The sequence below is a fragment of the Phalangium opilio genome, unplaced genomic scaffold (assembly GCF_054372755.1).
Source record: "Phalangium opilio isolate 3A_F unplaced genomic scaffold, DU_Popi_V2 ptg000022l_1, whole genome shotgun sequence".
In the NCBI taxonomy this organism is placed as follows: Eukaryota; Metazoa; Arthropoda; class Arachnida; order Opiliones; family Phalangiidae; genus Phalangium; species Phalangium opilio.
Genome location: NW_028324154.1, coordinates 4,331,909 through 4,347,186, shown reverse-complemented (window position 1 = coordinate 4,347,186; position 15,278 = coordinate 4,331,909). Strand labels below are relative to the sequence as shown.

Genomic DNA, 15,278 nt, shown 5'->3' with positions numbered 1-15,278 from the left:
AAAACGTTATAAAAAAGGTAGCCGTACCAAGCTGCCTAATCATAGCCATTAACTCTTTCTGCCTATGCTGCCAATATGAAGGCGAGGACTGCAAATTTTCTAATACTCTAAAACCATCATCCTGCTTAACAATTGAATCGAGTGCACCAGCAGACGATAAAAACCCAGCAGTGTAGTTTGAGCCATCTTTTCTCTTGGTTTTTCTCATACAAACTTGTATGGAATCTCTAACTTTCATAGTTTCCAACTTAACAAAAGTGTAAAACAATTTAGACGGATTTTAAGCACAACGCCTATCAACATTACGAAACTCCCACTTAGCAATGTCCCCAAAACTACCTTTAACTTTAAGGTCTCTCTTCTGACCCACATAAATACTGGGGAATGACAATTCCTCCGCGTCCTCGTCATAGAGTAAAGACATTGGCGTTTGACGTTCACCAGGAGCAAACTTAACATGCATGGTATTAGTGGGTAGGAAATCAGACAATGACACTAACAACGTGTCTTGATTCCCAACTGGGAATGAATTAACTTCGTTAGATTCATTCCAAATTTCATCGCTATCATTCTCATTCTCTACATTCATTGACCCTTGTGGGTTTTCACTTAATGTATCACCATGGTTTAACTGACGGTCATTTTCGTCAACAATAAATTCAAGTTCTTCTGGAATTGGATCTAATATATCGCTCCTAACGGTTATCCCATGCTTAATATACAACGGTGTTTTCACCAAAACCTTAAGAGCTTCGTGCATTTTTTTGGGCCTAACAGTTTCATACAAATAGGGTGTATTATATTGCATTCTTCTCATGAACTCAATTTGAATAGTATCTGTTTCACGAGGTAACCGTGGTAACACTGACACTGTAGACTCTACATTTATAGGAACGTTGACCACGTTTCCCTTAATCCCCCTTTGTTGATCACAACCTAACCTTCTTATTTGCATAAAAGGTATTCGTGGTGAGATCATTCTTTCCTCTAAATTTGACAAATTAACTAGTTCTACCGGAATTTCGGGAAACTCAAAGCCATTTTCTTTGGAAAATTTGGGTATTTCGTTTTTCTTTACAGCTTTATTACAAGCACTGCATAAAAATACTCTGTCACTCAGCTCACGACGGTGAATACCGGGGACAGCCAAAAACACCGCAGACTTAACTAAGCTACCAGATGTTTTAAAAAAAAGATTTGAGCATCCTTCACATGGCCACGTTGGACCTTCTTTAATGGTATCAAAATACGTCTGCTCTATAACTAAAGGATTTGCTCTCCTTTCTGCCACAGACAATCTGTTTCTAGAACGTTCAGAGTTCCTAAACTCGACATTTGCACGACTTTCAGCCATAGCCGACTGGTTTTTAGCTACTTCAGTGTTTCTATACTCTACATCTTGGCGTTTTCTAGTCATACCTAACTGATTCCTCGCACGTTCTGCTTCAACGTAGTCTAAATCTTGGCGTTTTCTAGCCATACCCAACTGATTCCTCGCACGTTCTGCTTCAACGTAGTCTAAATCTTGGCGTTTACTAGCCATACCCAACTGATTTTTCTCACGTTCTGCTTCAACATACTCTAAATCTTGGCGTTTACTAGCCATACCCAACTGATTTTTCACACGTTCTGCTTCAACGTAATCTAAATCTTGGCGTTTTCTTGCCATACCCAACTGATTTTTCACACGTTCTGCTTCAACGTAATCTAAATCTTGGCGTTTTCTTGCCATACCCATCTGATTTCTTACACATTCTGCTTCAACGTGCTCCAAATCTTGGCGTTTACTAGCCTTACTTAATTGGTCCTTAACTCTTTCGCTTTCTCTATACCATTCATCAAACCTTTTCATTCGCTTAGTAAGTATACCATACTGATTTTCCCTTTCACGATATGACTCATTCTCTCGCTTCTTTGCCATAGATCGCGCCTCCTTCATTCTAAACTCTTCGTTTTGTCTCAAAATTCTCATTCTTTCTAACGGATACACATTACCATGAGACGTAGAAGGTAATTGTTCATCGTTCGCTATCATTATAGAACTAGCCGATTCATTATTAACTAAATTCATCGATTCGTCGGTTGTAATTACCCCGACTCTTAAAGCGCTTTCACTTGAACTTCCGTCTAATGCATTATCCTTAGTACTACCGTGACCAACAGGCGACTCAATAGAACTAACACACAAATTAGGATTAGAAGTACTAGAAGCTGCACTTTCAGCCTTAGCTTTTTTCTGAGCTGCTAAAACTCTCCTCCTTTCATTTTCTCTTTTCTTAAACTCTGGATCTGACCTTTTTGCCCTCATCCTTTCCCTCGCTTTACGCTTTCGCATTTCATCTTTACTCTCAACATTATCTTCCTCCATTCTATATACAAAGCTTCAAATACTCACATAAATCCACAGTACTTCTAACTTTCAACAACAATAATTCCAACTCTAAACAACAATAATTCCAACTCTCAACAACAATAATTTACTAGTAGTTTTACTTACAGCCTACTGGCATAGGAATTCTTATTAAGAATAGCTCCGGCGGATTAAAAAGATCTATTTACAACTAGGTGGGCGTGTCAACTCTGCCGTCTCGTTAAATTTAAACAAGTTGGGAAAACCAAAATATTACCTCTCCGAGTCGAGGGAAAAGACTAGTTATCTGACTCAATATCGAAATACTAAACCTACATTTTACGCTTTGTTTTGTCTAACGTAGCTTAAATCATCGAATAGTTTTCTTTACATTGTCTAAATCTATTATCATCCGCTAATCCTATGTTTCAAACCATTATTTACAAAGTAATATAAAAGTTCTATCTTAAATTTTATTCTCAGATGTTTTACAGTAGTTTTGCTTTATTTAGAATAAAATCTGTGAGACACGATTTCCATTAGAACACACCTTTACGAGAAGATCTTGTTTCCTTTCTAACGAAAAACTGAACATTCCTTACCAGTTTTTCAAGGTTATAGAGCTGAAAGGGTTTCTATTACCTTAGTGTTTATCTCGGTAATTTTAAAGTTCACTTTTAAATCATAAATCTTTATTTAATCTCTAGTCTCCCTAATTAAAACAACATGAAATGTCCTAAACGTTTCTCTAATTTTCATTACAACCAATTTATGCAAAACTACTAAAGGCTAATTCGAACCAAAAAAACCACTCGTGCGTCTAAAACCAGGTTCTGGGAAAACCCACTTATGTTTAGTAAGTCGACAGAATTAATTATAATAAAATATTTATTGACTGTGCTCATCAAGTGTACAATATAAACTGACTACAAAATAGCTAGCTCATTTATGAGGAAACCTCGTTATTCGCTATAGGTGGCGCGCACTAGTGGATTAGATCAGGGTATACTAGTGGCGAGATTAACAATATATGATAATGTTATTAAGAGTATTAAGTGTATTACAAAGTATATAACAGGAGTATATAACAGGAGTATATAACATCTTCCCTTCTTTAAAAAATTCAAGTATTACAAAAATGTTTTGGATTGTAAATATTAGTTCTTGTTCGGGTTGACCTTGGTTGTTGTGTACTTGCTGTAAATGTGTAAATGGTGCTCGTATGCTGGGTGTGGCATATACAGAAATTGTCTTGGGTAATGGGAAAGTTCCCGGAGACATTCGAGTAGCGCTGTTCGGGTGTTGTCCAGCGTCTGAGCATTCGTCGTGCCAGAAGGACTTAAGGTCCTAATGTTTGATATTGATGTTGTATGTCGCGGTTCGAGTTTACGCGGTGTAATTACAACCACTATTGGCTTTTGACGTTTGAAGTATAGTAGGAAATCGGATCTGTGTTGCTGAAATAGGTGAATTGGTTTGAGTTGTTGAGATTGAAGTTTGATTTTGCAAGGGTCGTGGGGTTGGAGATGTGTTCTGCATTGCCGAGGTCGGTGAATGAATTTGAGTTGTTGAAATTGAAGTTTGTTTTTGTATGGGTGGTGGTAATCTTCCTAGTCTGACTCTTGAAGTGGTTCGGTAAGTATTGGCCGCAGGATCGGGTAAATTGGTTAAAGCCGCAAATGCTTAACACAATTGCCCTCCACCTGTTGTACTTTTTGTGCCGTGTTGGGTTCACCGAAGTCGCTTTGACGTACTGTACTGTGTAGGTGTGTCGCACGTATTTGGTGCAGAGTTCTCCGCAATGTTTTTCCGTCATTTATCTTCAGGATATAAGACAAGGGCTCTTTGCTTCCGTGTAGTACTTCTGCAGGTTTCCATTACCGTGGTCTGACTTAGTAATATACTGGTCTCCCGGCCTTTAGGGTTTCAGGTACCGGGCGGTGTGCATGATTTTGACGTTTAACCATTGGGTTTTTTTGTCCAGTAAATTTTGCGAATATGACAAGTTGAGAAGTGCGGTCGAAGTGTTTTTTGGGTTGTAGTTATCGGTGTTCTGGTACGGCGTCCCATTAACATCTCGCTGGGTGACGGTATCTTTCCAATGGGCGTCGAACGATATTCCATAAGAACATACTATAGGTCTCGACCTTCCTGTTGCGTTTTGATTGCCAGGTTTTTTTTTATTGTTTGTTGCTTTTTAAGGATGATATGCGCTGGATGTTACGTGTTCTACTGCCCATTGTTGGAGTAAACCCTTGAAAAAGCTCGATTTAAAGGGGGGGGGACCATTATCAGACACAAATTTCTGCGGAGCACCATATCGCCAGAATTGTGGATTTAGGAACTTTATTATCGCTTTATCATTGGTGCTTCGTAACTCTTGAGCTTCGACGCATTTGGAGTAATAGTCAACAAGAATGATCAGATTTGTATTATTGATGTGGAAGAGATCCGCACCAACAGTGTGCGAGGGTACCTGAGGTACATCTTGAGGCGTAAGCGCATAGCGTGTTGGAACGGTCCCTTTTTTTGGCAAGTTGTACAGTTCTGGACATACTCCATGACGTCTCTTTTCATTTGTGGCCAGTAGAGATACAGCTTGGCTTTAGATAGGCACGCGGTTATTCCTTGATGAACTGAGTGAATTTGGGACATGACATCATGGCGTAGCGCTTCAGGGACGTAAAGCGTATCCACTCGGTAAATTATGCCTTCTGATGCATGAAGTTCTTCTTTGATCGCCCAGAACGGTTTTTACTCGGTGTGTAATTTTTCGTATGCAGATGGCCATCCTTCTTTTATGAGCAAAAGTACCGTTTGTGCAATTGGCCCGGATGTCGTAGCGTTGTTGAATTGGGTTTGTTTTGCTTGCAACAGAGCTGTGGTTGTATGCATTACGACATGCGGTCCTTCAAAGCAGGATGTGCCAATTTCTGTCGTGGATTAAGAAGCACGTGACAACGTGACGGCCACTTGTAAATGAATGCCAGGTATGTAGGCAATCGTTATTTGTATCTGATCAGGCGAAGAACAAAGCACTGGATGCGTGGTGAGAGTAATTGCATCGGTTTCTTAATGATGACAATTAAAGGTTTATGATCGGTCTGTACGATAAAGGGAACTCCAATGACATAATAGTGGAATCTTTCGCACGCTTGGTCTATGCCCAGAAGTTCACGTTCTACTGTGCGTAGTTTTGTTGTGTGCCGGTGAAAGAGGTTGAAGCATAATCAACAGGTTTAACATTTTGAAGTAGTACCGCACCAACGCCTATTAGGCTGCTGTCTACTGTGCTGCTTGTGGCTTGCGGATTGTAATAGGCCAGTACTTGGGACGAGGAGATGAGTTGTTTAAGTTTTCGGAAGACAGTTTTTTTTGGAGGGTTTCAATGCGAGTGGGTCAGTGTACCTCGGCAAGGATGTGATTATACAGGTTTCAGTACGTGTGTAAGCAGGGGAAGGAAATGAGGTTTACTTGGGAGGTGACGGGCGGGGGGTGGGGGTCAAGTCACCTCCGGCGGACACGGGGCAGTCGGCACCTATAGGGTAGGATCGCCGACATGTGTCTTATTCCCTCAAACTTTGCCGCCCAGAAGCTTGGCTTACAGGAGTGCGCCACACTCCCGGCTTCGGAAGAGAGTTTCCGAGTTCGCGTCCCACATGAATGAGACCTCTTTCATCAGAAGCTCGCGTAGTCGAGCTGTAATAGTTGGGGCAGGAATTTGGACAATAATTCAGCATGCCAAGGAATCTTAGTAGTCATTTTTTGTCTGTTGGGGACGGTATTGATTTGAATCGCTTGAACTTTTGTTGGTGAAATTTCGACGCCTTTGGAGGACAGGATCTTGTCTACCGCTAGTTGCATTTTCTGTCGACTGAATTTTAGGTTGCTTTGGCGGACTCTTTCAAAGACTGCAACCAGTACTTGATTGTGTTTTTGCTGGTCTTTGTCATTTATCAGAAAGTCATCCGTGGAAATATGGACGTACGGAAAGTTTTGTGGTGAAAAAGGTGGTGCATGGTGCTTTGAAATAATTCTGACGCTGAGGAGAGACCATAAAGTAGCCGCAGGAATCTGTATTGTCCGTAAGGTGTTGCGAATGTACACAAGTAAGTACTTGGTTCATTCAGCTCTATGTGTCAGAACGCACTTTGCGCGTCCAGTACGGTGAAAATTTGTGAGCAGTGAAGACCAGCTTAGATTTGTTGATCGGTAGGCATTGGATATGTCGCTTTCTTTATTCAAGTTCCTTGGATCGATGCAGATCGGAACGGCATTTTCATCCATTCCAGCATCGCCATCTGCGCTCTCATTTTCAGTGCCTGACTTTGAACATTTTTATGGTAGTGCTCCATTAGTCATGAGTATCTTAAACGTATGTCAATAATAAAATAATGGTTAGCGTCCTTTTTCTATCAAGGTAAAAAACGTTTTAAACACTATCAAAGGTGATAATGTTAAAGATAAAAAACACTTCGTGTTAAAATGTGAACTAAACTTCATTCATCTGTTTTTATTTAAACATTAGTAATATGGATACGACTAGTATCGCGCTTTGTATAAACGCATCTTCACGCAAATAAACTTGTTCACTATACGTAACACAGAAGTGATTTTTTTTTATATTTAACGATAGACTACCTCCTCTACTTTTTATCAAAAGTGATTTTATTTAACTTACCAATTATGTCTGATGAGAGAATAGTAACTCTACCAACTGAACATACCAGCAACCCATCATATCTAGATATCACAGTTACTTCTTCCACAGTTTCCAATTTGAGCGACCATTTCGGGCCTTAATTTTCTAATATGAACGACCTTTTCGGGGAGTTGGTTTCCAATTTGAGCGACCCTTTCTGGCAATAGGTTTCCAATTTGAGCGACCCTTTCTGGCAATAGGTTTCCAATTTGAGCGACCCTTTCTGGCAATAGGTTTCCAATTTGAGCGACCCTTTCTGGCAATAGGTTTCCAATTTGAGCGACCCTTTCTGGCAATAGGTTTCCAATTTGAGCGACCCTTTCTGGCAATAGGTTTCCAATTTGAGCGACCCTTTCTGGCAATAGGTTTCCAATTTGAGCGACCCTTTCTGGCAATAGGTTTCCAATTTGAGCGACCCTTTCTGGCAATAGGTTTCCAATTTGAGCGACCCTTTCTGGCAATAGGTTTCCAATTTGAGCGACCCTTTCGAGCAATAGGTTTCCAATTTGAGCGACCCTTTCGGTCAGTAGGTTTCCAATTTGAGCGACCCTTTCGGGCAATAGGTTTCCAATTTGAGCGACCCTTTCGGGCAATAGGTTTCCAATTTGAGCGACCCTTTCGGGCAATAGGTTTCCAATTTGAGCGACCCTTTCGGGCAATAAGTTTCCAATTTGAGCGACCCTTTCGGGCAATAGGTTTCCAATTTGAGCGACCCTTTCGGGCATTAGGTTTCCAATTTGAGCGACCCTTTCGGGCAATAGGTTTCCAATTTGAGCGACCCTTTCGGGCAATCATACAAAGCTCCTAGAGCTAGGATTTCCATCAACCATTAATTAAGGCTGATCATACAAAGCTCCTAGAGCTAGGATTTCCATCAACCATTAATTAAGGCTGATCATACAAAGCTCCTAGAGCTAGGATTTCCATCAACCATTAATTAAGGCTGATCATACAAAGCTCCTAGAGCTAGGATTTCCATCAACCATTAATTAAGGCTGATCATACAAAGCTCCTAGAGCTAGGATTTCCATCAACCATTAATTAAGGCTGATCATACAAAGCTCCTAGAGCTAGGATTTCCATAAACCATTAATTAAGGCTGATCATACAAAGCTCCTAGAGCTAGGATTTCCATCAACCATTAATTAAGGCTGATCATACAAAGCTCCTAGAGCTAGGATTTCCATCAACCATTAATTAAGGCTGATCATACAAAGCTCCTAGAGCTAGGATTTCCATCAACCATTAATTAAGGCTGATCATACAAAGCTCCTAGAGCTAGGATTTCCATCAACCATTAATTAAGGCTGATCATACAAAGCTCCTAGAGCTAGGGTTTTCAACAACTCTAAAAGGTAAAGCTTCTAACCCTTCTGGGTTATAATTTCATTTTACCTAAGACCATTAAACACAGATTGACTAGAATGATAACTTAAAACCCCTATCTTTCAACTTCAGCTCGTATCGTCGCCCCTAGCGGGAGAGTCCCGAAACTTTTCAAAGCATAGATCATGTGACCTTTATTATGTCGTCTGCTCTGTTGAATTTTTATGATTATACGGTCTAGGACAGGCACGGTTAGGTTTTTCCTCTCCGGTTTAATTTCTACAAAATACGAAACTGCAAATATCAACTTTCTAAAGGTGAACCTAAGATAGACTTTCGAGCTTTAACTGGCCTAATGTCGTGTGCTATTTCAACCATCAGTTTGCTTGATTGGAAATAGTTCCAATATTGTTCGTGGCGTGGCGTTAGAGAGACGCTTCCCACAAGGAACCACCCGCCCTATCTCCATTCCAGTCAATCTGCATCTAATGGTGTTAGATTTTACAAAGCTCCTAGAGCTAGAATTTCCACCAACCATTGATTACGGCTGATTATACAAAGCTTCGAGAGCTAGGACTATCACTAACCCTTTCGGGTTGTAATACAAAGCTTCGAGAGCTAGGACTATCGCTAACCCTTTCGGGTTATAATACAAAGCTTCGAGAGCTAGGACTATCGCTAACCCTTTCGGGTTATAATACAAAGCTTCGAGAGCTAGGACTATCGCTAACCCTTTCGGGTTATAATACAAAGCTTCGAGAGCTAGGACTATCGCTAACCCTTTCGGGTTATAATACAAAGCTTCGAGAGCTAGGACTATCGTTAACCCTTTTTGAGCAACTCTTACTATAGCAGTGGCGTAGCGTGAATTTATCCCACCCGAGGTTAACCATAAAGTTTCCCCTCTCTTTTTTCTGTATTATGCTTATTGAGCTCTGTAATAAACCTCTGATTATGTTTCACTATTTTCGAAAGGATTCAAATAAAATGTATTTCATAAAATAGATTTTTATTCTGCATGTTCTTTGCCACGCAAAGTCTTAAGTATAGTGTTATAAGTCGATATATACCGATTGTTCGATTGTCAAGATAAGGAGATTTGTTAATCTCGACTTGTGCGTGAATTTATACTACCCGCGGCCTACCATAAATTTTCTGCATTCCTTTTTTCGCAAATATGCTTATTTAACTCTTTAATAAAGTCTGTGATAATATTTTACTATTATCGAAAGGACTCAAATAAGTATTTCATTAAATAAACTTTTATTCTGCGTGTTTTTGCAACGCAAAGTCTTTAGTATAGTGATAAAAGACGATTTATACCTATTGTTGGATTTTCAAGATAAGGAGATTTGTTAATCTCGACTTGAACATAGTAGGCTTTAATACTTTTTAATCCGAGAATCTTCTCTCAACTCGCATTACTTATGGCAGCTTTGATGATTATATCACCATTATAACAATGTTAGATAACCTCTTTCAAGTTTCGACTAAACTGTACAATCTAATCCCTTAAAATAGAGATCAGTTCACCCCTCACGCTACGCCACTAAATGATATATAACTTTCATCTTCCATCAACCATTAATTAAGGCTGATCATACAAAGCTCCTAGAGCTAGGATTTCCATCAACCATTAATTAAGGCTGATCATACAAAGCTCCTAGAGCTAGGATTTCCATCAATCATTAATTAAGGCTGATCATACAAAGCTCCTAGAGCCAGGATTTCCATCAACCATTAATTAAGGCTGATCATACAAAGCTCCTAGAGCCAGGATTTCCATCAACCATTAATTAAGGCTGATCATACAAAACTCCTAGAGCTAGGATTTCTATCAACCATTAATTAAGGCTGATCATACAAAACTCCTAGAGCTAGGATTTCTATCAACCATTAATCAGGGCTGATCATACAAAGCTTCGAGAGCTAGGACTATCGCTAACCCTTTCGGGTTATAATACAAAGCTTCGAGAGCTAGGACTTCCACTAACCCTTTCGGGTTATAATACAAAGCTTCGGGAGCTAGGACTATCACCAACCCTTTCGGGTTATAATACAAAGCTTCTACAGCCAGAATGCTCACCAACCATTACGGTTGCTCTTACGAAACTTCTACAGCTATGTTTTTTTTAACAAAACATATACCTTTATGATACGAATAGTACGATTCTCTGTAACAGGCTTCGAATCTGTCTTGGAAAAGTTTGTTTCCGAACGCTAAATCTAACTGGCAATGATAGTCAGTTGAAATTTTCTCTTCAAGTCCCGGCATAAGAGACATGTTAAAAGAATCAAAGAACATTTTCAGAGCCGTTTTACTTTTTAAAAAATTTATATTAAAATCTCCGACTACAACTGTTGGAACAGAGGCATCGTATCTAATATCGAATAAAGGATTAAAATCCTCAAAAACTGATCTCAAACTCGCTCCGGGCGATTTATACAACAAAACAACAGTCATCGGTTCATTTTCAATGGAAACATCCAACCAGCAACGTTCCACATGCGAATTTCTAAAAGGTATATCGGTTCGCAAAACCCTATTATCCAAATCGTTAACAACATTTTCGGGTATATCTTTTAAATAAATGGAAGAACCAAACGCAATTCTACGTGCCGTTCTTGGCAGATAAATACCGCCCACTTCCTTAAAGGATGGCACACTAAAATCATCGGTATCTTTCTTCCACGTTTCAACAAAGCATAATAACTGGGCATTTTTTATTACCGTGTCTGCTAAAATATCATCCAAATGCGCGTTTAAGGACTGCACATTATGAACATAAATGTAAACACGTTCGTTCAAAAACGGTAATACAATACTCCTCGTAGCTCGTAATCTTTGAAGTTCCATTTCTACTTGATTGTTCTTAGGCGCATTTGGAACTTGAAATTTACCCTCAATATACAAACCGGAGGCGTTTCTAGCCCTACTACAAGCAACGTATAAATGAGTTCTCTCTAATTTCTTTCTGGGATTACAATGCACTACTACGGACGAATATGTATCGCCTTGACTCTTGTGTATCGTAATAGCCTCAGAAATGACCAAAGGAAACTGTCTCCTTGAGACTGAAACATTATTTTGCCTCCATTTTCTACTAAATGCCTTAATAACTTTTTCGACAGGAGTCCAAGTCCTGTTATAGTTATTCTGCTCGTACAATCCAAGACACTTTTGTCTCAACAACTTCCCAACATTATCATCAGCAAACTCAATCCAAACTCTGAACGGAATTTGTTCCCCGAGCCTATTAGTACCGTACTCTATCTTTCTTAACCAACCTGTCGCACCATTCGTAAGTCCATCAGACGTATCTACATTGTTAGTCATCATATATCTCGCACCACAAGCGAGTGTTAGTTCTTTAGGAAGACCATACGTATCAGACGTTGCTAACGTTTGAACTTGGGAAAGAATGTTACTTTTAACTTCGCTACTAAGATCACCATTTACAACATCTACTGAAAATGAAATACACTTTTCCGTACTCATTTTTAATAGAGTCTCTTGGTTAAATTGGTTGACTTCAACGTTAGTAGGGAAAAGATGTATCGCTTCTTTTGGCGGTACACGCTCTCTGTTTACTTCTAAACTTACGAATAAGTCAATATCATCCTGATTCATAGTTCCCACAGCCATTCTATTCAAAGCTTCCGCAAACCTCTTATCATCTTTTTGCCTCATAATCTCTTCAAGCTCACTAAATTGGAATTCCTCCCATATTGGGTTACCAATTAAAGACGCATATGGATTGTCACTATCACTTTGACCTTGAAAAGCGAAATGATCGCGGACTGGTCTAAGTTGGTTAAAATCTCCAACTAACAGTACAGATACTCCACCGAAATAATCTGGACAACCCATTATCTCTTGCAATCTCGCGTTAACTCGGTTAAAAACCTTGGCTCCAACCATTGATATTTCGTCAATAATTACCAATTTCACTTGACCATACATCAATCTACAATTGTGAAGAGTTTCACTTTCTAGCCTGGAAATATTCCCGGCAAATTGACTAACTGGTAGACAAAAGGTACTATGCAAAGTAGCGCCACCTATATTAAAGGCAGCCTTGCCCGTAGGTGCGCATCGCAAAACTTTAACTTCCGAGGGATTAGACCCTGGCTGCTTATTGTAAAATCTAGTAACAGCTTCAAATATGGCACTTATCAAAACGCTTTTTCCAACACCAGCGCCACCGGTAACAAATAGCCGTAAAGGCGTTTCTTTGCACTTTAAATGGTGCAGAACTTCATAAAATATTTCTTTCTGTTTCAAATTCAGCTTTCTAACAAGGGCATTGTATTCTGAATCATTAACTAACGTGACTGATGGAGCAACAGTTTTTTCCGCATTACCATCAAGAATATCTCTGTTAATATTTCCTATTGCCTCTTCCACTGTATTAATTAGAAATTCAGAATCTTCAACAATTAAGGACCTATCGATTTCATTTTGATGCTCCAATTCAGGTTGGATATTAGTAAGATCAGCTTCAATAGCTTCACTTTCGAAATCTCTCACAGCCTGTTCAATAGCTGCTTCGTCAATTTCATTATGAAATTCTTTTCTACATTCCGTTATAATCTCAAGTCTAAGCTCATACTCAGATCTTACATCCTTTGTCAAAATATCTCTACTCTCATCACGCCAAGGCGAGAATAACATTATTTGTTCACGATAAAACTGCTCGGGATCTTTCACTAAATTGAATCTACGATACCGTATTATTTTAGAGTGACCGCGTTTTCTAATGAACCCTGAATCATTTTTCAGTTTTAACCATTTACCACATTGAACTTCATCGTTCTCACCGTCATCAATATGACTTTGAGTTTTCGAAACTCTACGACTTTTGGAAAATTCATACCAAGCCGCAAATTGAGCTAACGTTACTGCCTCTAAATGATCTGGCCTTTGAACGTAATGGTCTAACATTCCAGAAGCGAAAACATCCATACTATCTTTGGACAATTGTTCAAGCTCAACTTTACTTTTGAGAATATGAACACGATTTTCGGGCACATTTGTATTAACATAAATGCAAGCCCGACTACACCTGGAGACTGGAATTTGTAAAACACTATAAGCCGCTTCCTGCGCGCTTACCTCGTGCGCGTTCAAAAACTGATTAGCAATCGCCTTCAACTTTTGCTTCACCGTGCATTTATCTGACTGCGCTCGTTTAGCAGCTTCACGCAGAAGCGTTGACATTCCACGCTGAGATTTCCCTATATAAGACACGATATACATAACCAGAGCGTATGGATCAAGTACAAACTGAATGTCCATATTCGCTTGCCAGAGGCGCAGAGTGCACGGGTTGTACGGATTAACCCTAGTATCTTTAGGGTGTCTTTTCAATAAAACCACTTTCCTTTGGAGGTCATACGTAACGGCTTTAATATACTCGTCTTCAGTTATACGCAACTTTTCCAAAAACTCCTCAAAACTATCTACCCACAATTCTTTTTCTTTCAATTGTAAAAGCTCACGCAATTTCTTGGAATTGTTCTTACACTTAAGTTCTTCGTCAAGAGTACCGGGTTCTCTTAAACTCGGATCATAAATAATAGTTCTAGGCATGGGAGGAAATGGAATTCCAAAACGACAAACTGAACTATCATTAACCTTCTTCCTACACGTTGTCGTGTGTTTATGCATTTGCAATGACGTTAACAAATCTCCATTATCATCGTTCAATTTACCAGCGCAAGAAATAACTTTATCAATATATTCTTCTACCTCTTTAACATTTGACAAGTCATCTTTAAGCTTAGGCGCATCTTTAATCCATATCAACCCATGTTGATGAGGAGAGCCTCTTTGCTGTATTTCAACTCTGAAGTAATAATCTTCAATAACACCAAGAGGGCCTAGCTTTTGCAGAGCTTTAAGAAGAGCCCGAAAACGGTGGTCAAAATATCTAGCACAAGTAACAGGATCATCTTGAATCAACTTTGCCTTTTCCGAAAAACTTAAATTGCCAATATCATCATTCGCTAAGCGATCCTGACCAGAAGTCACCCTCAGTATGTTCAAAAGCTCAGGCCATTTGCCTTCCGCAGCTGAAAACGTTATAAAAAAGGTAGCCGTACCAAGCTGCCTAATCATTGCCATTAACTCTTTCTGCCTATGCTGCCAATATGAAGGCGAGGACTGCAAATTTTCTAGTACTCTAAAACCATCATCCTGCTTAATAATTGAATCGAGTGCACCAGCAGACGATAAAAACCCAGCAGTGTAGTTTGAGCCATCTTTTCTCTTGGTTTTTCTCATACAAACTTGTATGGAATCTCTAACTTTCATAGTTTCCAACTTAACAAAAGAGTAAAACAATTTAGATGGATTTTTAGCACAACGCCTATCAACATTACGAAGCTCCCACTTAGCAATGTCCCCAAAACTACCTTTAACCTTAAGGTCTCTCTTCTGACCCACATAAATGCTGGGGAATGACAATTCCTCCGCGTCCTCGTCATAGAGTAAAGACATTGGCGTTTGACCTTCACCAGGAGCAAACTTAACATGCATGGTATTAGTGGGTAGGAAATCAGACAACGACACTAACAACGTGTCTTGATTTCCAACTGGGAGTGAATTAACTTCGTTCGTTTCATTCCAAATTTCATCGCTATCATTCTCATTCTCTACATTCATTGACCCTTGTGGGTTTTCATTTAATGCATCACCATGGTTTAACTGGCGGTCATTTTCGTCAACAATAAATTCAAGTTCTTCTGCAATTGGATCTAATATATCGCTCTTAACAGTTATACCATGCTTTACATACAGCGGTGTTTTCACCAAAACCTTAAGCGCTTCGTGCATTGCTTTTGGCCTAACAGTTTCATACAAATAGGGTGTGTTATATCGCATTCTTCTCATGAACT

At 39.4% G+C, this 15,278-nt stretch overlaps 2 long non-coding RNA genes across 2 annotated transcripts; one reads left to right on the top strand and one right to left on the bottom strand.

Annotated features, from left to right (window-relative positions):
* Positions 1–3,840: 3,840 nt before the first annotated feature.
* LOC149695221 (uncharacterized) lies at positions 3,841–7,238 on the bottom strand. Its single transcript, XR_016382533.1, has 2 exons — positions 7,032–7,238; positions 3,841–6,718 (listed from the first exon to the last, which is right to left on the bottom strand). It is a non-coding gene; the product is annotated as an uncharacterized LOC149695221 (long non-coding RNA).
* Positions 4,347–5,286, top strand: LOC149695222 (uncharacterized). Its single transcript, XR_016382532.1, has 3 exons — positions 4,347–5,050; positions 5,134–5,207; positions 5,271–5,286. It is a non-coding gene; the product is annotated as an uncharacterized LOC149695222 (long non-coding RNA).
* Positions 7,239–15,278: the final 8,040 nt, after the last annotated feature.